The 23,422-nt window shown below is 40.2% G+C and overlaps 1 protein-coding gene across 7 annotated transcripts in view; it reads left to right on the forward strand.

Annotated features, from left to right (window-relative positions):
- Nucleotides 1-23,422, forward strand: part of Inpp4b (inositol polyphosphate-4-phosphatase type II B) — a 429,128-nt gene that overhangs the window by 50,970 nt on the left and 354,736 nt on the right. For 5 of the 7 annotated variants that reach the window (XM_042701675.1, XM_042701678.1, XM_042701679.1 and 2 more), the window contains exon 1: nucleotides 20,635-20,711. The exons of 1 other annotated variant lie outside the window; for it this stretch is intronic. The gene's annotated coding sequence lies outside the window, so the exon portion shown is untranslated. Of the gene's footprint in view, nucleotides 1-7,542; nucleotides 7,639-20,634; nucleotides 20,712-23,422 lie in introns of those variants that run through there. One more of the 7 variants, XM_042701676.1, reaches the window with a different exon arrangement.

Here is a 23,422-nt window from a genome sequence, read left to right on the forward strand (position 1 = left end):
TGCTCCATTAATGGATGAATAGGTAGCCATTAGCATTTGGGGCCAAACTGAAGGAAACAGGTCTCTGGGATGTGCCTCCGAAGGGGGCATTTGGTCCCAGCCTCTGCCCCTCTTTTGGTACTTTCTAGTCGCCATGAGGTGAATGGTCTCCCTTGCCACAGGTTCCTTTAGCCCCATCGTTTGCTGTCCTTCAGGCTCAGCTCAGTACTGTACAGCCAACCAGCCCCAGACGGAAGCCTTTGAGGTCATGGGCCAGAATAAACCTTTCATTCTTTGAGTTATTTCTCTCAGGTAGTTTGTCACAGCAGCAGAAAGCTCTGTGTTTTCACTGTCAGTAGTAAACCCAGTGTTGAACAGTGCAGTGTATGTTAGGGCTGCATTGTCAGAGGTGGCAGTCAATAGCTGTGTATGAGTATTCCAAGTTCAATTACCTCAAATTAAAAAGTCCATTTCCTGAATATAACATTTCAAGTGTGCAATAACCAGATATGGGTAGTGGTTACTCTACCTTCCTGTGCAAATCACACATTTCCATCACCACAGAAGACCATGAACAGAGCTAGATTGGAAGGCTGTAATATTCACTACTTCTTCACGGATTATAATTACATTCTCGCTTCAGCTGCTGCTAAGGAGCATTCTGAGCAGTGAGCAAGCAAACCAGCAGCATCCAAAGGGTTTAGAAAACAGTTGACTCTTCAAGAAGCATTTTTTTTTTCTATTCAAGAGAAAATGAGTATGTGTGAAATTAGAATAATAAGTGCAACTAAGCAGATAAATGGTTTTAGGAAGTCATCAGTACTGTGGATATTTATAAATGGTACTCTAGATAAGCTTTTATTTGGAAGAAACAGTTTGGATCATAATTTTTATGAGCAATGAAGCCTTTTGGGGACAATGTTGTAAGAGTTCATTTCAGAGACATGTCACTGAAGGTTTAAACACTTAGAGTGAAGAGGATACTCAACTGTGTGAGGTTGGACACAGTAATCATTTTTTAGGAAAAGAGGAAGAGAAGTAGCCAGAAAGGAATAGGAGAGAAACCTGGCTTTTTCTTTCAGGAACAAAAAACCCCACACATGTACTTAGGCACCCATAATCATATACTTGAGGCCTTGGATTTGATCGAGCCAACACTGGATCAGATTCATGTGGATGAGTTAGTTCTACAACAACGGTGACATTGTACATTCCGCAAGACCTGGCTAATGAATTAAATCAGCCTCTGGGTAATTCAAGGGCAGCTCTGGCACGCTCGGCCCCTCCTGTACTCAGTTTCACAGCCTTGATGTTAATCACATTAAGACGCTGCTGGAAAATTATTGAGTGCTACGAGAGGGGATCTAATTCAAGAGACAACCCCATGGAAAACCCAGAAGGGAATAAAGCCCTAAGTAAATACTTTCAAAAGGAGAGGAACTCTCAATATACAGTGAGAGGAGACAGATCCTCTCTGAAGCAAAATTTGAATTTTAATGAAGTGAAGCTCTAGTTCTGAGAGAGAGAAAGAGTGGTAACTCACATTTCTAAGGGAGGAGCCATGCCAGAGACTGGAGTACCTGTACAATTTGGCAAGCGGAAGAATTGAGGAGCAGACCCTGAGGAGGCCTAAGGGGAGCAGAAAGTACATGTCTGAGGTTAATAATACTAACGTTGGCTGGAGAGGTGTGATTCAGCAAGGGCAGAAAGGGTATTAGAGGAAGGGGGTTGGGAGGGTGGGAGGGAATGATGAAAAAGGCAGTCTTGATCAAGAGGCATTGCAGGCATAAACTGACATGTTGCATGGTAACCCATTTGTACAATTATTTAAAGACCGTATTGTAATAAAGTTTGTTGATATGGATACAGTTGCCCATGTTGTCTCCTCTGATTCTCGGTTAGACCCAAGCTCTGTTCTCTCCGAATACTGTGTTGAGGAGGGTGTTGTCTAGGGATGGAGTCACTGGAGACCAAGGGGCCGCACGCACTTACTGAGCGCCTGTGGCTTCAGGCGCTGTTCTAGACAGTGGAGGCACAAGGGAACCAGCCATTTCGTGGTTTTCAGCACAGGGCAGAGTCACGGGGAGTTAAGAGAGAAGGCGGTAAATAGAAGGGATAAGCGACCTGTAGATCCATTGTATTTAGAATGCTGGTACCAAAAAAGAGAATTTTCTCAGGTTAGGTGACAATTTTAATTTTAATATTTATTTATGTATTTATTTATTTTTGTTGGTCATGGGGCTTGAACTCCGGGCTTGGGTGCTGTCCCTCAGCTTGCTCAAGGTGAGCGCTCTACTGCTTGAGCCACAGTGCCACTTTCAGTTTTCTAGTGGTTTTGATTGGAGATAAGAGTCTCATGGACTTTCCTGCCCGGGCTGTCTTTGAACTGCGATCTTCAGATCTCAGCCTCCTGAATAGCTAGGATTACAGGCATGAGCCACCAGTGCCCAGCTTTTAATATTTTTTAGTGCAGAGTAATTACACAAAGTTTCATCAGACATATATGTTGGTCATATTCTTTCTATTGCCTATTCTTCCATATGGCTAATAATGCCTCTTTTAATTTCACTACCACCTCTCATAGTCTGAGAGAAAACACCTGCTGCTTCCATTTGTGATTCTGGCTTATGTTGGTAGGTATGGCGCTACCCACTTCCTGCAGATAGTTTGCTTGTATTCTTGTTTTTATGGCTCTATTGTGTAGGTCATTTATGCTATCGTATTTGTTTCCTAAAAACTTGGCACCATGTTGAAGGTGGGGTATTTTCCTGGACATAAGAGAGGATCCGGCCTTCCTGGCTTTTGCCTTGTGCAAGGGAGTTCATAAAGGAAGGAAGCCCTGCTAACTCTGGCCAGACACGCCAGAAGAAACCCTGTTTTCATTGTTAGCAAATCATTAACTAATAGTCATGCGCAGCAGTCATTGTGGCTGTTTGTAACTAGATCCCCAGATCCTCACAAATTACTCATTACAATGAAAAAAATCAAAACAACTTCCTTATTGCTTACCTCTGTTCTTGCGATAGGAGAGTAGATATGTCAGGTATGGGAAGTGTTTGGGGTTGACCGAGTGGCACGGAAGTACAGAACAAAGCTTATGCTGTTGCCTGGGAGGATTTCACGGAGCCTGTTATTACGAGGGGCTGCTGCCGCTTTCCATTTGCATCAGGACCATAACCGTCCATGCGGTTTTTGAGGCATAGCACAGGGTGTTTCTTTTCCTCCAGCCCCAGCAGGATCTGCGCCATGTCTCCTCCTGGTCCTGAAAGCTAATCGGTGTTCTTAATCAAAAGTATAACTTCCAGTGCCAGTTTGAAACAAGCCCAGGCAGACAACTGCAAGAGACTCATCTCTAGTTAACCAGAAAAAAACCTAGAAGTGGAGGAGTGGTTTAAGTAGTAGAGTGCCAGCCCTGAGTGAAAAAGCTACTCAAGAGCACAAGGTCCTAAGTCCAGCACCTAATACTGGTACAAAAAATGCTATCTTCTGTATCAGTGTGTCTATATCCTTTATAATTATTCTGTAGAACAAGGCTACTGTCAATGTACCCAAAGATAAAGTAAGTCTATACATAGAAACTTATCATACTTTTAGTGCTAGACTTGTTTTTCACATAGACATCTGAAGAAGGAACTTGCGAGTTCTCTGATTTTAATTTTGGATAAGATCAACAAGTCAGACTTCAATCTAGAGACAAAGAATCCTGAATACAGACCAGCGGTGGTGGTAAGTTAGGATGGAAGCATACTATACATGAAGTTACACCATGCTTACACATGTGCATAGGACATACAAGAATTTACAGATGTTTTACATTAACTAGGATGTGCACACTCTCCTCTGAAAATGCTACCCTGGTAGCCTTTAGCAATAAAAATGCTTACTCTTTCCACCTATCCACCAGAAAAGAGTGCTAAGAGGAGTAATAGAGTATCTAGATGCTGGAATTTATTTCGTGTTGGAGTTTGTCTCTTAGTTGTTTATGTTTCCCCCACTTGGGGAGGTGTGGTGCTGTCCTCGTGCCACAGAGAGAAGAAAATGTCATCTTCCGTGGTTTTCACATTTCCATCATACGATCAGAGTCCAAAGTTGTCTCCTGCCAGGGTTCCTTCCTTCACAAACAGAAGCCTTGCCAGCGGCTGCCTTGTGGAAGTTTAGCACTTTCAAGGCTGGAATGTCATGTGTGGAAATACTGAAAAAGCGTTCCTTGAGGCAGACATTTTTAAGAGCTCAAATATTTGAAAGTACGCGTTTGAACGGCTGCGTTTTCCCTGATATGTCAGCAGTGTTTCGCTCTTGTTGAGACAGGAGGGCCATCTTGCTCTTATTTCTATAATGAATTCACCTGGAAGCAAGGGACCTTGGTTTTCCAACTGTAAATTCCTGTCTCCAGCAGGGAGGTGGCTCCCAGCATACTCTACCCAGTTGCTTTTTTTTTGCCCACTGTGGCTCATGGTGCTGTTAGAAAAATGCCCAATCGCCTTAGACCTAGGGGAATAGATATTTCACCATAGTGAACAAAACTGCTAATGACTTATCACAGATGCTTAAACGATACTTTCTTTAATAGTCATTAGATTTCCCCCAGTGGAAAGGTGCTCACAGATCAAGGGATTTATATGGCAGTACATCTGCTTTTGAAACCTGCTGACAACCACCTTCTAGAAACGAGTGCTACCTCAGAGGTGATTTTCTGCTTTAGGAAAAAGGGGAGGTATGGAGTCACGAAAATGGAAAAATCATCGAGACCTGGGTCAGCCGAGTCCACACACTTATCTCCATTATTCCTCATTATCTGAAAAGCAGAGAAAACTTATTAATGAGATGTTTAGGGACTAAAGTTAGATTAATTTTTGCCCTACCCCCAGTGAATGGCTGCTACCATTGATTCATACCTTTATATAGTGGTCATTTTTCATGTTATCTATTGGGCATACTGGAAAGGCTCTTTGGAGATATCAGAACTTCCTTAATTTGGACAATGAAATAAAGAGAAATGAAGAGGAGATCCTGCAAAGATATGCTATAAGACAAGCATCGAATCTTAAAGTGTGTCTTTTCATGCCCTCTATTTCTGACATATTTTAGATGCTGTAGTTAGGAATAAGCACTGCTTTTCTTTAATTTCAGGTGTTTGCACATGCTATTCCTTTACCTAGAACACTCAACTACTGACTTTTCTGATGCATTCTTCAAGGCCAAACTATCACTATCACAGAAGCCTTAGTTCCTCCTCACTGGTGAAAAGCCCTTCTCCCATTCATTCTTGTAGCATTTATCATCACAGTAGCATAAAGTCACTGAGACTTCTGATACAGAAACTTCTTTCTCACTGGCACTACGTGTCTATGTTTTAATCCCTGACTTACGATCAACAGCTCCAAGCCTTACTGCTTATGAATGAGATAAGATATTAAAATGTGACACTTTCCATGTTTTTAAAATGCTGTTGAGAATAATGGGGAATATGGTATGAATATACCATGTCTAAAGAATCATTACTTCATTTTTACAGGACTTTGAGGGAGTTCCAAACAGGTACTAGTAGCTTTTGTAACTTGCCTGCCTGCAGGTTACATAAGATAATATATAAGAATTGTCTGGGAAGGATTTTAGCATGAAGTTGTGTTTTTTTTAGCATGATGTTCTTTAGATACAGTTATGAAATGCCTTCTATTAAGTTATGACATGGGAGATTTCAAAAAAGCAGCTAAGAGTTTGTCAAATACCCTTGAAATGTGAAGGAGAAACCAACTTGATTCACGCTTGGCAAAATCTAACAGTGAAAAGTCTGGAATTTCTCCAGAGAGCAAACCAAGAAGAGGAGCCTGTACTAAATTTCTACCACTAATCAAATAATATCATATGCACAAGGCCACGACTGCCATCCTATGAACCAGAGGGGCTAGCCAAGAGGCTAGCTTTCCTGGGCTGGCACACCCCTCCACCAGCCAGTCAGGAGCCACGCCAAAAGTGGGAGTTGTAGGTGTTAAACTAAGGAAGCATAGCTGTGTTCTCAGTCTACAGTGGGTTTCTATGGACAGACAGACACTGCTCTGAATGAAGGCATTCCACAAGGAAGGAAGACTGTCTTCCAAGATGTGTCTGACCACTTGACAACTCCCCCGCCCCAGGTGTCCTAGATAGGATTCATGAGAAAGCAAGCAAACAAATCTTGGTTTCTGTTATCATTCTTCACTAATGCAGATAGAAGTCTGAGGATAGGACAATGACTATACAAAATGCTCTGGAAATCATCTTGTGCTGCCAGAAAGTATGAGGAATGACAAACGATGATTCTCTTCCTTTGTGCCTCCTCCCGTTCCCAACTCCATACCCGCACAGTGCAGGGCACGTGACACAGAAGTCAACTGAAAACCAGCTCTCATTGGCTAGAGCTGGGACACTTTGAGCAGGAAAATAAGCAGTATTGGCTTATACCTCATAGTTTAACGTTGAATATCTTGAGTCCATTCAAATGCAACTAAATGATTCAATGAATAAGTAAATTGAGGGGTATAAATAAATCTCCATTCCAAAAAAAATCCCAAATAATTATGAAGCTACTCTGCGTCGTAGGATATAGAGCACATGACCCCATTAATTGAACACGGTCTTCACACAGTGCCGTCCTTCTGCACAGAGTATGGAAAGGGGGCAGGACAAGGGACTTTATGGAAAGAAAAGTTGATGGAAAGTGCCTCATCCTTATAATCAAGGTCAATGCCAGCAGTGATAAGTTGTACTGACAATACGTCTGCCCTGAGGTCATGTGGAGAAGATGACACCCGTCTCTGTGGACTTCGTCTGAATCCCAGTTTAATCACGAGAACACGTTAGAAGAATCTCAGTTGAGAGGCATTCTGCAAAACAACTGATCGGTCTTCTCCAAACATGTCCTCAAAAACTGGGAAAGAAATCGCTACAGGCAAGACTTGCCCAAGATATCTAAATGAAATCAAACATACTATGTGGGAAGACACTAAAGAAATCTTAAGTCTGAATGTCAGATAATACTAATGCGACAGTACTGCTCCATTGATCCTAAAATATGTAAACTATGTCCTATTAATTAATGTAGGATATTAGTCATAATAGAAACTGGATACAGGGTTACATGGCACACTGTTAACTATTTTAGCAATTTTTATGATTATCTAAGACTGAAATAAAATATAGCTTAAAATCATTGTAAGGAAAATAAAATAAATAAACTCAGTGCAGTGCTAGGATGGGCTGTGAGGTGAAAGGAGGCTTTCATCCCCACACGAGATGCGTTCCCATGTTGAGATTGAGCCATAGAATTATTTACTCTCAAATGACACAACCACAAAAGAGAAGGAGAGGGCCACACGACCCTTCTGAATTCCTGTTTGAAGGAAGAATAGGTTATCTAAATGAGTGGATTTTTGAAAGCTAATATTATTTCCTGTTTATCCTGTATGAACCCATTTTTTCAATAATCTAGTTAAGTGAACTACATGTTGGGTACCAGTACATTTATACCGCACACCATTAAATACCTCGATTGGTTGAGTGGGGCCTTGTGTGCTGTCCGTATATCCTACCCACCTTTCAGATACCATTCTTCTATGTTTGCACCCATGTCATTTGCTCAGGATACTGTGTCTGGAAATCTTCATAGATATTTGGTTTGAGGTGAGGAGATGGGAAAAGAAAGATGGATGGAAGGGACAGAAAGATCCTGCTTCTCCATGGGGGGTCCCTGGACTGACTTGATCTCTTACGGAAAACGAGGGAAGGTTCCAGAGAATGCTTCTCTTTGGGAGACTGTGTGGTGAGTGCTGAGGAGCTCAGGGCTAAGGTGGAGGGAGCGTCTATCACAGAGTTGGGACAAAGGCTGTTTCCATGGCTCTTTGAGGAATCTAGCTCTGCCTGGCCCTTGATGATTAGCTGCTTCACAAGCTAGCTTGACTCAGTGGGATAAGGGCATGTTGTGAACAGCTTCCCTTGGCAGAGGTGGAAGTCGGACTCCCTTTCCTTAGTAGGTCTGAGCAGCGGGAAACTCAGCAGGACTAATTTGTTGCCTAGGCAGAGAAGCTCTCAAAGTCTTGGTAATCATAGCCTAGAAGTAAATATGACCTCATTCAGAGTAAAAATCTGGCAAAGCTAGTAATACTGAAGAGACACATATTTTATTTGATGCTTACAAGTAAGAGGCATAGTTGTCTTATAATCCATTTTTCATGATAAGATAGGGCTTGGAGAAGTTCAGATTTCCTTAAGGTCATATAGCTGATAAATCAGAAACAAACGGGGACTCAATTCTACTAAGTTATTTTCTGTATTGTGTGTGTGAAACCCCAAATAAATAATCATCTTTGGCCATAAGGAATTGCAGCAGCAACAAACTGTGAGGCAAGCAAGAGGCTGAATACGTAATGTGTTGTGGGCATGGGCATAACATATGTGCTTATTTTTATGTCCTTATTTTAATCATTTTGGTTTTATTGAACATGTATGGAGAGACATGTTTGGGGGGAAGCTGTATCATCCCTCTTTTCAGTTAGCCTGGCTGTGTCCATTTTATGAGGTGTGACTTCATACACACCACATTTGCTATTAAAAGGAGTTTGCAGAGGATCCTTTCTCCTCGGAACTTATACTACATTCCTTATACATTAATTAAGCTGCTGGTAATAATTACCAGTGCCCTTTTCCTACGTTGCCTAACTCCACTCGACATAAATTTCAATTTGCATTTTTTCCTGCCCAGTGCCTCCCATATCCATGGGAAATTATTGCTTGAGCAAATTACTGAAAAGTTCTGTGGTCTCTTGGTTAGTTGGGGTTCGTTCCTCCCAGTTGAGTACAAACCTGGGCAGATCAAATGAAAATGCGTTCACTTCTTCCCCTTCTTGTCTGTCTTCATGGGTTTGCTTGACAGCTTTAATAAGTATGAAGTAATGCATTCTAGGTCCAGTCCCAGGTCTTTAAAAATTAATTTATAATTTGGTAACATCTGCCATTTCTCCACCTGCGAGCAGCCTGATTTCCTTTCCTCCGCGATGAGGATGTTTTGGCAGAAATTAGGGACCTGAGTGGAGAAGGAGCTCAAGACCACCAGGGCTTTTGCGGGAGAGCACAGTGGCGGCAGCAGGCGAAGGGCGTCTGGGAAGCAGTGCCTCGTGGGCAGTTTACACACGCACATTTCCACACGGAACTGTGGTCGCAGCTCTCCTCTCACAGGTTCCCCGCCCCTGAGCACGATTAATATTCTCTCATTTCAATATAATTGCAGAAGACAAAGAGTTTCTCATGGCAGCCATTATCTAGTTATTTGTGCCTAACATCTAGGACCTCAACCCCCACCCCTACAAATTCCAGATCTGTTTGTGACAATAAGACTCTGGAATATTCCCATATAAAGAACACTGCACCTGTAATGGACCTGCCATAGTAGAATACTTGTAACAGTTTATCTTTAGGCAGTTTTTCTCATCAGGAAAGAAGGTAGATGAATTTCCAGAAATAATTGCTCTGGTAGGACTGGAGCCTCTATGTATTTCTTAGTAAGCTAAGGCTTATGGAGAATTGCAGCCTATTGACCTTGATGATTCTTTGAAAGATAACATATCAATCAATAACCTATTAATCTGACAGTAAGTGGGGTAGTCTGTTTGCTTGTCCTTGATTTCCAATAGCACTAGGAAAGCTGGATCTGAGAGATAGCTCCTATGTAGAAATACTTGAGTGCTTTTCATTACACAGAGCTGAACTTGGGAAAAGTCCCTAAAGTTATTTGAGGGATATAAAATACGTCCTGATTTTTGTCCTCCCAGATTTCATATACTTTCTTTAAAGAGTGAAGCAGAACTATATTTTTCCCAAACCTGATGGATTTTTCTCTGCTCTCTTTTCTTTCGTCCTGTTCTTTAGAACTGAAATAATCACAGGCCATACCATTTTTCCGTTCCTTCAAGTGCATGGTCCAAAGTTATTTCAGATAGATTTCTTTCACAGATTTCACAGTGATGAAGCAACAGAAGAGTCCTGAATTTTTTTTGATCTGAGGATAAATCCTAAACATATTGTATAATTAGGAGATGTCTTGAACTTTGGCTAGACTCTGTATAATAACATAAACTTCCAAATAGCAATGTGTGTATCAGGACTGATGAAGCACGAAGCTGCACTCTGTAATCTTCTGCAGAAACTAAAATTGTGCCAGAGATGAATTAAATGATCTTGACCCAATTTATTTAGTATCGCTCATTCTCCCTTCCTTTCCCTTCCCCTCTCCCTTCTACCCATTCTCTCCTCCCTTTCCTTTTTCCTCTGGGGCTTAACTCTCTACTGCATAGTGGAACAGATCCAAGTTTTCTTAAATACTTCAAAATATTTCAGACATTTTTTTGGAGGGAGATGAAAGTAACAAGTTGATATTCTTCTAATGAAATTTTGTGCTCCATACCTGTTTCTGTCTTCTTTTGCTGCTGGAGCGTAAGTAGACAGTGCAAGTCCATTCTTCATGACTCACACTGGGTTCTGTTTCAGGTGTTGAATTAGCACCTGAATTTTCACCAGAGCTATCATAGCTATGAAATCTTTTAACTCTCAGTCTTCCCCAAATTAACTGCACCTCCTAATTGGAGATCCTTAATCAAGAAAAAATTTCCATTAGAATTATCTCTTCAGATGGTTGCTTAATATAGAAAGTAGCAGAAAAAAAGGGAAAAAAAGTCTTATGTTCCTGTTTCATGTTCAGGTTACTAATATTTGCTGAGCACAAATGATTGCCAGAAACTAAGCTTCTTATATTGTTTGACTCACAAAATCCTTGTACTGACCTACAATTTGATAAGCCCTTATTGCTTGTAGAGTATTAGGTAACACAGTTGGAGACTGCAGTGGTAGGAACTGAACCCACACATCTCATTCACTCTAACCTGTGAATGTGTCTGAACTACTTTATTAGCCACAGTGCTATCCTGACTAATGCTTGCAGTTGTCAACTACTGGACAGCTGGTTTCTTTTCATTTCACCTCCTCAGTGTCTTCTGAGGTCAACCTCCAGGTCTTCAAACACAGAAAAGTCGGTCCGGCGTTGGGAGTGCGAGTTTGTTCCTTGTGCATATTGGGATTCCAAAGAAACAAAACCAATAGAGTACCTTCCGTGATGTGGGTTGGATGCAACGGTCTCTGTCACCTCAGTTACCAGGTGGGATTCACCTGTGAATGTTACTTGTATTTACTTGGTTAGTTGAATATCCATTCCTTTTCCTACTTCCCTGGGCCGTGTAGACTTTGCTGTAGGTGATAAACTATTTAATTTTTTTTATTATTATCAAGTAGTTGTATAGAAAAGTTCCCGACCTACAAAACATCAGCTAATTTTTTAAATGAATGAAGGCAGCTATTTAATAGAATGTCTAATACAATGGATGTAGCACAATTGTAGTGTGTAAGGATGTGTGTGTGTGTGTTGACTTAGGTCATAGAGCATGTTTATAGTTTGGTTACAATAAGACACAAATTTTCTAGTAATTTAAAGTTGAAGGGACTATGATTTCTCTCTGAGAGCTAAAGTTTCCTCTGAAAGAGCATTGCTAAGGTAGAATAATTACTTTAAAAAGTTTGTAGACAAACACGGCCCACTCATAAGTGTACCCCAGTGTACCCTCTCACTGTAAAATTCATGTTGAGTTAATCACCTCTGGTGTCACCGAATGTGACTGTATTTGCAGATAAGACTTTAAAGGAGGTTGCTAATTAAAATGAGACCATTAGTGGGGGATCGCAATTCAGTTTGAATAATATCCTTCTAAGAAAAACCTTGGACACATAGAGATACCAGCAATTGAAGAAAGTGACAGATGATATGTTACTGAGACGGATTTGGCATGAATTGTTAAAGAGTAAAAGCAGTGGTCACATCATTGTGAATTGTAACCATAACTTGGTATGGATAGATAGATTACAAGTAGAGCATGAGTAAAAGAGTATTGTCTGAGAAATCAGTGGCTACATGGAATTGAATAGAATATTAAATATTTTCTTATCTGCAAATCATGTACTACTTTTTCATCTGTAGTTTTGATGTGTACTACTAAGCTCACACATTTGTATTCATCTGCCAGTTTCCTTATATATTTTTAAATACAATGCTTACAAGAAGCCTGCCCCTTGCAGCAGAAAATATAGCACATTCTATCAACGCTTGAATTGGGGATTGGGAGATTTCACAGCTAATTCTGTTATGGTTAAATTACTCCATATGTGTAAGCCTAAAATTCTGAACTTGGATTTATTTCCTCTGCAGTGGGTGTGGAGGGATGATGTGGCAGGTTGTCACGCCACCCCTTGATAGTGACCACAAGCTATGAGTGTTTAGTGTCTCTGTTAAGACACCAGACGGAGAGAGGAAGCGGAGGGGGGCGGAGGGGCAGGGAGGGAGATGAGAGACGGGTTGAATGGCCCTAAAAGTGACTTTGGTGCCATTCTCTTCTTCAATATATGACTAAATGGATTTCCTTTAAAGCTTTAGCATTTCTACTTTGTTATAATGATCTATAATTATCACCTTCTTTGTCAAAGCTTTCTGTCATCTTATGTTTTTGACATATTGTTCTCATTTGGAGACTCTCCAGTGAAGACAAGCAAGTGAAGGAAAACAATGGACAACCCTGTAGAAAGCCACACTTAAGTTCTTACCGGATAGTTTGCATAATGTCAAGGGAAGATAATTTTGCATAAAAGCATCTCTTCAAATGCAAGAGAAGCTTGTACTTTGGGCTTAATAGATGACATTTCTATGGAATAAATATTTTTGTTGTTTACAATTCTGAATCATTGATTACTCCACAAGAATATAATTCTACTAGATCAGGGAGTTTTGTAGTTTTTTCTTTTCATTATTTACTAGTACCACCCAACAATAAGCAAATGCTTGTTACATATGAGAAATTCAATAAATATTTTCTTAACAAATGAGTTACTGCGTAGAAATGCAGTGTGTAGCGTGGAGGCTGTTGGGATAGCCTGGCTTGTTGGAAGGCATTTCACTACTGCCCTTACTACATTTTATGTTGGTGACATCAATGACAGGGCACAGGCAAGATCTTGCTATCTTAGGTACAAATAATATATAGTCTTGCATAGAGTGCTTGAATGATTATGAATAACGAGGCAGATGATCAAACTGTTCTTGGGGTCAAGGGTATGAGGCTGTAGTGTGGTTGTCATAAGCTTCATTCAAATGACTGTATCCCATTTGTACTGGTTCAGGTTCCATGTCAACATTTCAGGAGATGTGTGTGTGTGTGTGTGTGTGTGTGTGTGTGTGTGTGTGTGTGTGTAATATGTATAAGATTGAGACAAGCAAGAGCATCTAGTGAGAGTAATATTTGTTATGTTATTACAATATGCCTTCTCTGTGCTCAGCATTTTATACTCACCTTCTCATACTGGTATAGGCTCCCTGATTTTCCTATTCTGGCTATTCTATCTTATGGATGGGGAATTCAGGGCTCAGCAGTGTTGTTATTATTGTTATTAATTACTATTTACAGTAAAATTATATTAGAAATAGAATCAAGTTTGTGGAAAAAGTAGCGGTGGATAGAATACATTAGTTCAGTGAATTAATCTTAGTCAAGTGCCAACTTACCTTAGACTTTAAATATCCTCTAAAGGGCTTGTTTTGATTTTCTCTTTGGGTGGGTATTCTTTGCTATAGTTTAGAAAAATGCCTCTCAGAAACCCATGTGTAACAGGCATGGTTACCCACCTCTGGAACTATGGGGAGTTAGCGGAGCCTTTAAGAGGTTACAACTGGTGGGAGGAGGTTAGATATTTGGGTGGATCATTGAAGAGCATTCTAAGGCCCCGCCTCTTCCTCTTAGCTTACTTCTTGGCCACCATTGGGACAAGCAGCTGCCTCACAGGTCCTGAAGAAAGGGACCAACCAGGGACTCAAACCTCTAAACTGAACCAAAAGGCCCCACAAAAAACCTTCCTTCTTTTTTAGGTAGATGATTTCAGGTGTTTGTTGCAATAAGGCTGAGTATATAACTCTTGTCTTTTTTAGGTAGATTATTTCAGGTGTTTGTTGCAATAAGGCTGAGTGTATAACTCTTGTCTTTTTTTTTTTCCTTTTTGTTCTGTTTCTCCCCTTGTGTTTGCCTCTTCTCATGATTTCACTACACTGTGGGTCAAATGGGAGCCAAAGCACAGGACCAACAACCCATGGTATATTTCTCTTCTTTTGATACTGATAACAGTTGAAAGTTGCATCTGAATTAATAATTATTGGGGGCTACATTGGAGAGCTTGAGGCTCTCAATGCTGTCTAAATGTTATTTAGTGAAACTATGTTCAGGTTTCTACTAACCAATATTCTGTCTGTCCATCCATCTCTCCATCCATCCACCCATCCATTTGTCCATCATCCATTCATCCATGTAGCTATCCATCAATCCATCCATACATTCATTCCTCTAGCTAATAGCAAACAAGTCAGGAAACATGCCTGTCTGGAGGCAGTACCATGGTGAACCACAATGACTGTTCTTGCCTGAGGTCCAGGAAACTGCAGCTGGAGGCAAGAGACTGTTGGATAAACAAACAAAAAGTTTAGTAGCAAGGTGTCTTCAAGTGCTACGTAAGTAGCATACACCAGTTATTCTGGGGATAAGGGGAAAACCTGGTAAATTGGGACTAGAAGCATTAGGAAAGCCTTTTATTGATAAGAGGATATTTGGGCAGAATTCTGAGAGCCTTGAAAAGGATTCTGTTGATAAATATGCAACTTTCTGTCTCCAGTGACAGCAGCACAGAACTTGACAAGACAGCAAGGAATCTCAGGGGATCTTCTCCCTCTCTGCCTTGAGAAATTCTCTCCAGCCACAGAAAGGCTGTGAGTGACTACTGGCAGAGACAACATTTAATGTCAGGAGGGCTCACATGCAGTGTCCCTGTGGGAGATGGTAAGAACTGCGCAGAATTCTGAAGGATGAAAGGCATGGCTGGGGTGAATCCATTTGGGAAGGCCTGGAGGGAGAGTGTGATTTGACTTGGACCTTCAGCATGTAAAAGATGAGGGATCTTAGACCAGGAATCAGAGCATAAAGTATTCCAGGTTGGGGTTGCAGGACACAAGAGCTCAACCTCTTGCTACCGTGGGAGAGTTACCTTAACAGCTGGAATAGAACTGGGGGATCCTGACTTTCTTTTTGCCTTGCATGTTGTATTAAGATACTTAATTTTAATGAAAGCACAAGTCCAAGAGCTAGATAGTTTTGATGAGAGTGTGAAGTGTGTCATCTTGTCACTTTAATTTATTGGAGCATCACTTAAGCCGTATTGAACACTAAGACGGTACCACATTCTCTATCAGTTTTGAAAGACAATTAAGTAAAACAACATATATAAAGGTACTTTACAAACTCTGGGATTACACGAATAGCCAACTGAAAAATACTTTCTCCTTGCATTTGAAATTACATCCTGGATTTTTCCTTTGTGCTAGGCAAGCACTCTAACATGAGCCTTGTCCTTGCTCCTCTTACCTATAGCTTAAAAAAATCTTTAAGTAATTATACAAAGGAGTTGACACTTAACAAAGCAGTTTATGACTGTAATGCATCTAGATGGATGTCATCCCTTTCAACATTGTTACCTTTTCTTTAAAAGGTAAGATATGATACTTTTGCCCTTTTTCCCATTGCATCTCCAGGAGCTGGTATTTCAAGTGCTCACCATGACAGTAAGGGGTTATTTTTTTAAGATTGTTTTTTGAGGCAGGTTCTCTTGTGCAACCCAGTACGGCCTTGGAGTAATGATTCTTTCTGCCTTCAATAGGTACTGTCTTTACTTTTGGAATAATCCGATTCTTATTAGCTCTTCGGCATTCCTGTATCAAAATCCTCGGGGTATCATTTTGCCTAACTCTAGCTGTTAATAAAACATACTTTTTTATTGATTGTGCCAGTATTTTTTATCTGTAGATAGATGTAAAACTATATTTATTTGAATTATTTTTACAGCAAAGTAATTATGTTATTTATGCAGAAATTTATAGAGATGACAAGAATAGAGATTTTTAATAAATGAAACAACAGATTCTTACTCATTTATCATTGTCTATAATCATGAATTAGTGTACTTCTTTCACATAAGTAAACCTAATAGACTTTAATCTGTTTGACTGTAGTAATTATATGACTAAGAATATACCTACCAAAAAATCACAGTATGTACCTTAAATGTATACAACTGTAAAGTTTTAAATATATTGCTTAGGTGACTTGGGTGGTGGGGTAAAAAGTAAACATAACAGCTCAAATGAAAACTGAGAGCTAAAAATTATCTTCAGTTACTCAACTTTTAGTTTTCATAGGATCTTTACCCCTAAAACTAACACTTTTAATAATATTAGAGTTATTACTTCCTCATGAAAGGTTGCAATGAAATGTTACTTTTTTCTAGTGTATTGAAAATGTTCAGTGGCTACAGGAACAAATATAATGGCTGTTGTAGGTTAATTTGCAAATGGGCATTCAGTGATTGAAGGAGCAGGCGATGCCCTGCAATGTCATTGTTAGCGAGAGAAGATATTATTAACATCACTGAAAATCAGTATCTGATTATCTGATAAGAAATAGAAGAAGAAAATACAAGAAGTACTGAGGAATGTTATGATTTATTCTATACATATTGCCTTCTCTAGCAAGAGGCAAGGCTTTTTTTCCCCTTGATTTTATTATTCATTCCCAAATTTCTATAAATTTTCCAGGGCAAGGGGAAGGATTCTTACTGATTCTCCTGCCTTGGTACTAAAAGCCAAAACAGTGAAGCATGTTTTCAAGAAGTAAGGGAGGCAATACCATGTTGAATTTTATTTTATTACCTATGCACTTGCTACAGATAGGAAATTTATAGGAGAGGTGACATCTGTTGTGTGTGTGTGTGTGTGTGTGTGTGTGTGTGTGTGTGTCTATTTTATATATATATACACACACATATATATATACACACACATATATCTATCTATCTATCTATCTATATAAACAGGTCTAATCACTGTATATTTTGTAATCACTGAAGAATGAAAGCATGGTTCATCTTTCATATGAGAGCTCTCCAGGAAGGGAAGTATATATATGCAATGAAAATCAAAGTATGAATTTGGATGTTAGTAATGACTTGGACATGGAATTCAGTTGTAGAATATACACCCAATTTTATGAGTTACCAGAACCTTACAGAAATTTTTATGATTATATGTGAGGAAGGAGCCAATCACAAAGTGCCTTAATAGTGTGTTTTTGGGGTGAAAATCTTGTGTCAGAGTGCCTGGATTTGAACACAAGCTTCTTTGTTCAATTCTTCCCATCTGGAACAGTGTCTACCTCTGCAGCTCATGTTATGCAAATGCAGCGACTTAATTGCTACAAAGTGTTTTGAACAGAACTGGCACATAGCACTATGTGAGTGCTAATAAACACAAGTAAGTAGACCACTTCTTCGTGGAGTGGAGTATATTTAAACTGAGGGGATGTTCTTTTTAGCCACAAAAAAATCCTGTGCTCATTTGCATTTGGTATGGATTTTTGCCATTTCTTGGCTGTTCTTTTCCTGTATCTGTCCCTAATGATATAATCTTTTATTGATATTATTCCCCTAAATTTTTATTCCTTTCATTTTGTTGTTTGGTACATATTTTAAAACCTAGATATGGCAGATGGTTTATTGGGCCATATAAGGAAAATCTTTTTCCAAACAGGTTTTCATCTGGAAAATGGTTCTGCTGTCTTGGAAATGAGTGATGTTGCTGAGAAGCTGACATGGTCCATTCTAGGAGGCTGTGGAATTGAGGAAGCAGTGGTGAGGACTAGCCTTTACCTTTTCCAAATATGTCAAAATTGAAATGAAGAACATTAGGTAGTTTTCCCTTTCCTTCCCGCTATTTAATAACCATCTAGAATTTGTAAGGCAGATAGACAGAATATGATTATATGTATGCAGTTTTCTTCATTCATGCTTTTATACAAAAAAATCAAATGGGCTACTTAAATAATCGACTAATCATCTCTTATTTATCTAAAACCTTTAAGCAAGTATCACAACATCTAGTTCATTTTAAAATTCTTGCACAAATAAAATTGTTAGGTGTAGAAAGATCAAGTCTTCTGACCTATCAGTATTAGTAAGCCTTGCGATGATCATATTCATTTCCCTTCATGCCTATAAAGTCTCTCCTCTGAACCACTGGATTATTACCTACTGAGAAGTTAAAAAGTATCTCTTTTCCAACTGAGAAGCAATTCTAGTTCAATCCTGAGTGGTTCTGACTTAGATACTAAAGTACATTTTATCAAGAAATAGAATCTTCAGTAGCTGTTAAATATATCTGCGTTGATCTAACAGGATTATTAATGTGTTCTTTCTGTACCAACCTTATTGGTGATGAGAAAGACACCAGACTTTTAAAGAAAAGTTGTCAAAAACTTATTTTCCTTGCCAGTACCATGTATTGGAGTCTTAGGCCTCACTGGTACTTGGGATCAAATTCAGGGCTCATGTTCACTAAGCAGGACCCCTACTGCCTGAGCCATGTCCCCAGCCCTTGTTCTACTGGTCACCTTTCAAGGTAAGGTCTCACTTAAGGCTGGGCTGGGCTGCTAGACTGCACTCCTCCTGCAGGTACTAGCCCTTGTCACCTGCAAAGTGCCATGCCATTGCTTTTGACAAGTCTAGAAGTGGTTTTTTGGGGAACCATACTAGCAATTTTCCAATCCACATCCCTTCTAAGTAGCTAGAATCACAAGCTGAAGCTACCACAACTGGTTTTTCTAAAATGGCAATTTTTAAAAAATATGTATTTTTTATTGTAAAGATACTGTACAAAGGGGTTACTGTTACATAGTAAGGTAATGAGTCCATTTCCTATCAAGCGTTGTTACACCCTCCTTTATATTTCCTCTACCATCCCTTTCTTCCTCAATTCCTTCCTTCCTACCCCCAACCCCGTTAAGTTGTAAAGTTCATTTTCAACAGTGTCTTGTACATCTCACTGTTACAATGGGTCATCCTGTATCCTTATTTCAGCATTTTGTTATTTCCCTTCCCCTCCCTAAATTAGAAAAAAAATGTATATTCAAGGTGCAGAGAAGTGGTGCTGTAGCTCAAGAGGTAGAGTGCTCGCCTTGAGCTGAAGAGCTGAGGGATAGCACCCAAGCCCAGAGTTCAAGACCCATGACAGACAAAAAAAAAAAAAAAAAAAAAGATGCAGGGCACCAGAATCAAATACAGTGAAAACAGGGGTTATACCATGGGGGAAGAACATACAAAAGAAACAAAAAAATCACATAGTACGTTATAAGTACATTAAGAAGAACAGCAGCAAAGATAAAACCTCTGTGCCCCTATCTTGGGGTTCATTTCGCTTAGCACCAGGTTATATGGTCCTATGTACATAGCTTTTGATCTCTTCTGCTTGTCCTAGACATATACTAGTTATTGCAAATAAGGGAAACCATGGGACCTATGTTTCTTTGAGTCTGGCTTACTTCACTTAATATAATTTTTTCCAAGTCTTTCCATTTCCTAACAAATGGGGTGATGTCATTCTTTCTGATGGAGGCATAGAATTCCATTGTGTATATATACCACATTTTCTTGATCCATTCATCTATTGATGAATTGAAGGGGCATCTGGGTTGGTTCCATATCTTAGCTATGGTAAATAATGCTGCAATAAACGTAGTTGTACTGGTAGCTTTAGTACAGCCTTGTTTGTGATCGTTTGGGTAGATACCCAAAAGTGGGATTGCTGGGGAGCTCTATGTGTAGTCTTTTGAGGAACCTCCATACTGCTTTCCAAAGTGGTTGAACAAGTTTACACTCCCACCAACAATGCAGTAAGGCTCCCTTTTGGCCACATCCCCTCCAGCATCTGTTGTAATTAGATTTCTTGACTATAGCCTAACATGGCAATTTTTCTTGAAAAACAGAAATTCCTAGTTTTCATGAACATTTTGGAAGTAGGAAAGCAAAAGGAGAAACACTGATGAAAACAAAAGGCAATGACGACCAGTGTTTGTTCCAATTTTTAGTTTTCCCTCTTCCCCCTGTGCTGGTTCTGGGGTCTTTAAGCTGGTGTTGGGCACTGTCTCTTAGGACAGTACTCTACCACAGCTCTACTTCAGGCCTTTTGATGTTTAGGTGGAGATAGGTGTCTCACAGATTTATCTGCCTGGGCTAGTTTTGAACTGTGATCCTCAGCTATGATTACAGGCATAAGCCATTGACACCCAGTTTTTTGTTTTTTGTTTTTTGTTTTTTTTTTTCTTGAGATAGAATTGGACTATGACCCTGCTGCCTCAGCCTCCTCAGTTCTGGGGTTCCAGACATGCACCCACGTGCCTGTCTGTCCTTTGATAAACCTGTCTCTCCTTTTTTTTTTTTTTCTCTTTGGTTGGTTGTGAGGCTTGAACTCTGGGCCTGGGCGCTGTCCCTCAGCTCTTCAGTTCAAAGCAAGTGCTCTCCACTTAAGCCACAGCGCCACTTCCTCTTTCTCTCCTTTTGCATGAGAGGAGAGACAGGAAGAGGTCAAGGCCAGCAAGCTAGTTCCTAAATGAGTCAAAGCGTCTCTGTGGCAGACTTTGGACCTTGTTGAGTAATTAAAGTTCAGGTCTTGGGAAGGGAGGAGCTGGAGCTGGGAACCAAGTTGAAATGAAAGGAAGGACTTGAGAGAACTAACTTCTTTGGTAAGATCAGACTACTTTTTTTCCCCCCTTATAATTTGCAATTCTATTCAATAGGAAACAGAAAAGGAAGGCATGGCAGAGAGGCAAAAATAATGGAAACCAAATGGCAATCAGAAGGAAAGAATGTGGCGGGGAAAGGCGAAGCCTGAGCCCTCTGTCTCTCCCCTGTTAGCTCCAAGCTGTAATCCTTTCATTGAACTTCTGCCCAGCTCCAAAGTGTGCAGCTGTTCCCAACAAACCTCATGAAACATCTACTGGGAAAATGGGGTGGTTTGAGGCAAGCAGTATCTTAAGTAAATTTGTATTATAATTGCAAGAAAGCAGATCTGAGAGCATCTGAATTAGAGATTTGTTTATTTTTCACTCCTTTTAAGGAGCATAAATAAGTAAACAACAATAATGAAACCTTTCCTTAGAGTATGTAATGAACTGTGGTTAGGAAGGATTTAAGATGGTAATTACTTCAGCTGTGGTAATTTTAAGACAAACACCATTTACGTAAGGAATATGTCTTTGTATGTGTATTTTTCCAATATGCAGTTATCTATTTCACGGTTATTGCAGGAATCAGACATAAGAAAAGTTATTTAATGGGAATAAGCTTACTTATTTCATCATATATTCATTCAATATTAAAAAAACAATTTTTGTTAGCCTATATGAGTTGTACAATGCGGGGCGGGGGTACTTTGTGACATTTGTATACGTGCACATGATGATTTCATTCAATATATGAGTGTATTCAGTGTGTTCAATGCATTAAAATGATGGAGAGTTTTCTCTTGCACTGTACTTGGTCTGCCAAGAGGCTGAGCAGCTCTGCTGCTTGGCTCTATCACCTTCCCTAACTGCAGGGGGAAGATGGGAGATGGAGATTCTAGGCTCAAGAACAGCCCTCCTCACCCGCAGGCCTGGGGTGCTGTGGGAATGGCCAGTTAGCACTAGCGATCAGTAGCTCCTTCCCAGCCTTCTGTTCCTGCCAAGGCTATTTTATCTTTGGCCCTCATAGGTAGAAAGAAGTGTCCTTTGCCTATCCAAAGAGCTGACCCAGGTTGTGCTATGGTATATAAATTCAGATTTATTCAAAAGATGATAGTCTTTAGATGAGTACTTTCAGTTGATACAGGGAATTAAGACTGAAGAGTCTAGCTCTTGACTGCTCCAAAAAAATCTCCCACGAGGTCCCCAGGACATTAAGTTATGTACGTCGGAGTCTTTCCCTTCTGCTTCACATGTATGAATGCTTGCGTCTGCAGGTGTAGATAGCCAGTTTGTAAAAGGAGGTCACTTGAGCAGATGGTCGTAGAGGTTGCCTACACTCCGACCTTCCACCACAGCCACTGTCAGAATCCCCTGATACCTTTAAACGCAGTCCGGATTTTGAGATGGCACTCAGATGAAAAGGCCCTTCACTAAGTCTTTTGATTGTTTTGATGACTTGCTAATAATTTTGCACGAGTCTGATTTTCTTTTCTTTTTTTTTGCACTTAGAAACTGAGGTTGCAAAAGTGTACAACTGTTTTTCTTTAAGGCCCTTGGAGAGTTCCTCTAAATATCTGGAGGATATTTCTGGAGAATTTCTGGAGGGCCACAAGAGACATCTGAACTTAGGAGCATTATGTTTAAACACTTGTTCTTTTCCGTAAATGGTTTTTGCAACACTGGACAAGTTACCCATTCCCTTTAAACTCAGTTTCTTGTCAAATGTAATCGCTCCTCTATGTAATCCTTCTCTCCCTGATTCCAATTTCACCTTTCCTGCTGTGTGCTAGACATTCTCTTTAAGATATCTCAATCATACCCCAAGTATTGCTCCAACATGTAACTCCCATTACTCTCCTTCCATTAACTTGTCTCCTGCCTAGACATCTATGTGACCTGCATAGTGAACAGAGATCCTTCTTTCCCTCCTTCTCCAGCACCTTCTCAGTCAATGGATGGACAGACCACTTGGATTCTTTCTCCTGTTACTCCTCTGCTCCCTGTCCTGTCTCCGTTTCTGTGGCCATTACCCTGGTTGAAATGATTATGGTTTTGTGTCTGAAATAATGTGGTGGTTCCTCACAGGTACCGGCTCTCCTGTAGCATCTGTTCCCCCCCTTTATTTTCTCCCCTCTCCCTGCCGCACGTTTCGTCTCTTCCAGACACAGTGCTCATCCTGCAATTTTTCTTTTTAAAGTCTTTAAATGAATCTCTTTGCAAACTGGAGATAGGCCAAATGGAATGTGCATTTAATACATATGAGGGCACCCTGGCGACTCTCACGCCAGGCCGGTGAAGCTCTTGCGCTTCCTCCTGTTTGTATTTCCTTGTCATCTTTGGCAAGGAAACCACAGGGAGGTTGTGACCTGCTCGGTGCCCTGAACATAAGGGCTGTGACGTCCATTTGCTCCAGGGCAGGAAACATTAAGTCTGAGCAGCCTGGTGAGGGTGGTGTCTGCTGAGTACCTCCCCTGCAGACAGTGTATGCCTAGGTGTCCCCTGGGAAACAGTTTGAGAGTATGTGCACATTTGTTTATGTCACATTACCACTAACTAATTTGCATCAGACCCATGGATATTTTCTTTTGCCTGAAATAATTTCTTCTGTTTGCCAAACAGTAATTTTCTGTTTTAATGTATAATACTGTTTATTGTTGGAATTTTATAACTCTCTTGTTCATTGATGGATCTACTTATTTCTTTCTCCACCTCTCTGTGATGGTACCTGG

This window comes from Dipodomys spectabilis, unplaced genomic scaffold, assembly GCF_019054845.1.
Source record: "Dipodomys spectabilis isolate Male_0828 unplaced genomic scaffold, ASM1905484v1 ptg000297l, whole genome shotgun sequence".
Lineage (NCBI taxonomy): Eukaryota > Metazoa > Chordata > Mammalia > Rodentia > Heteromyidae > Dipodomys > Dipodomys spectabilis.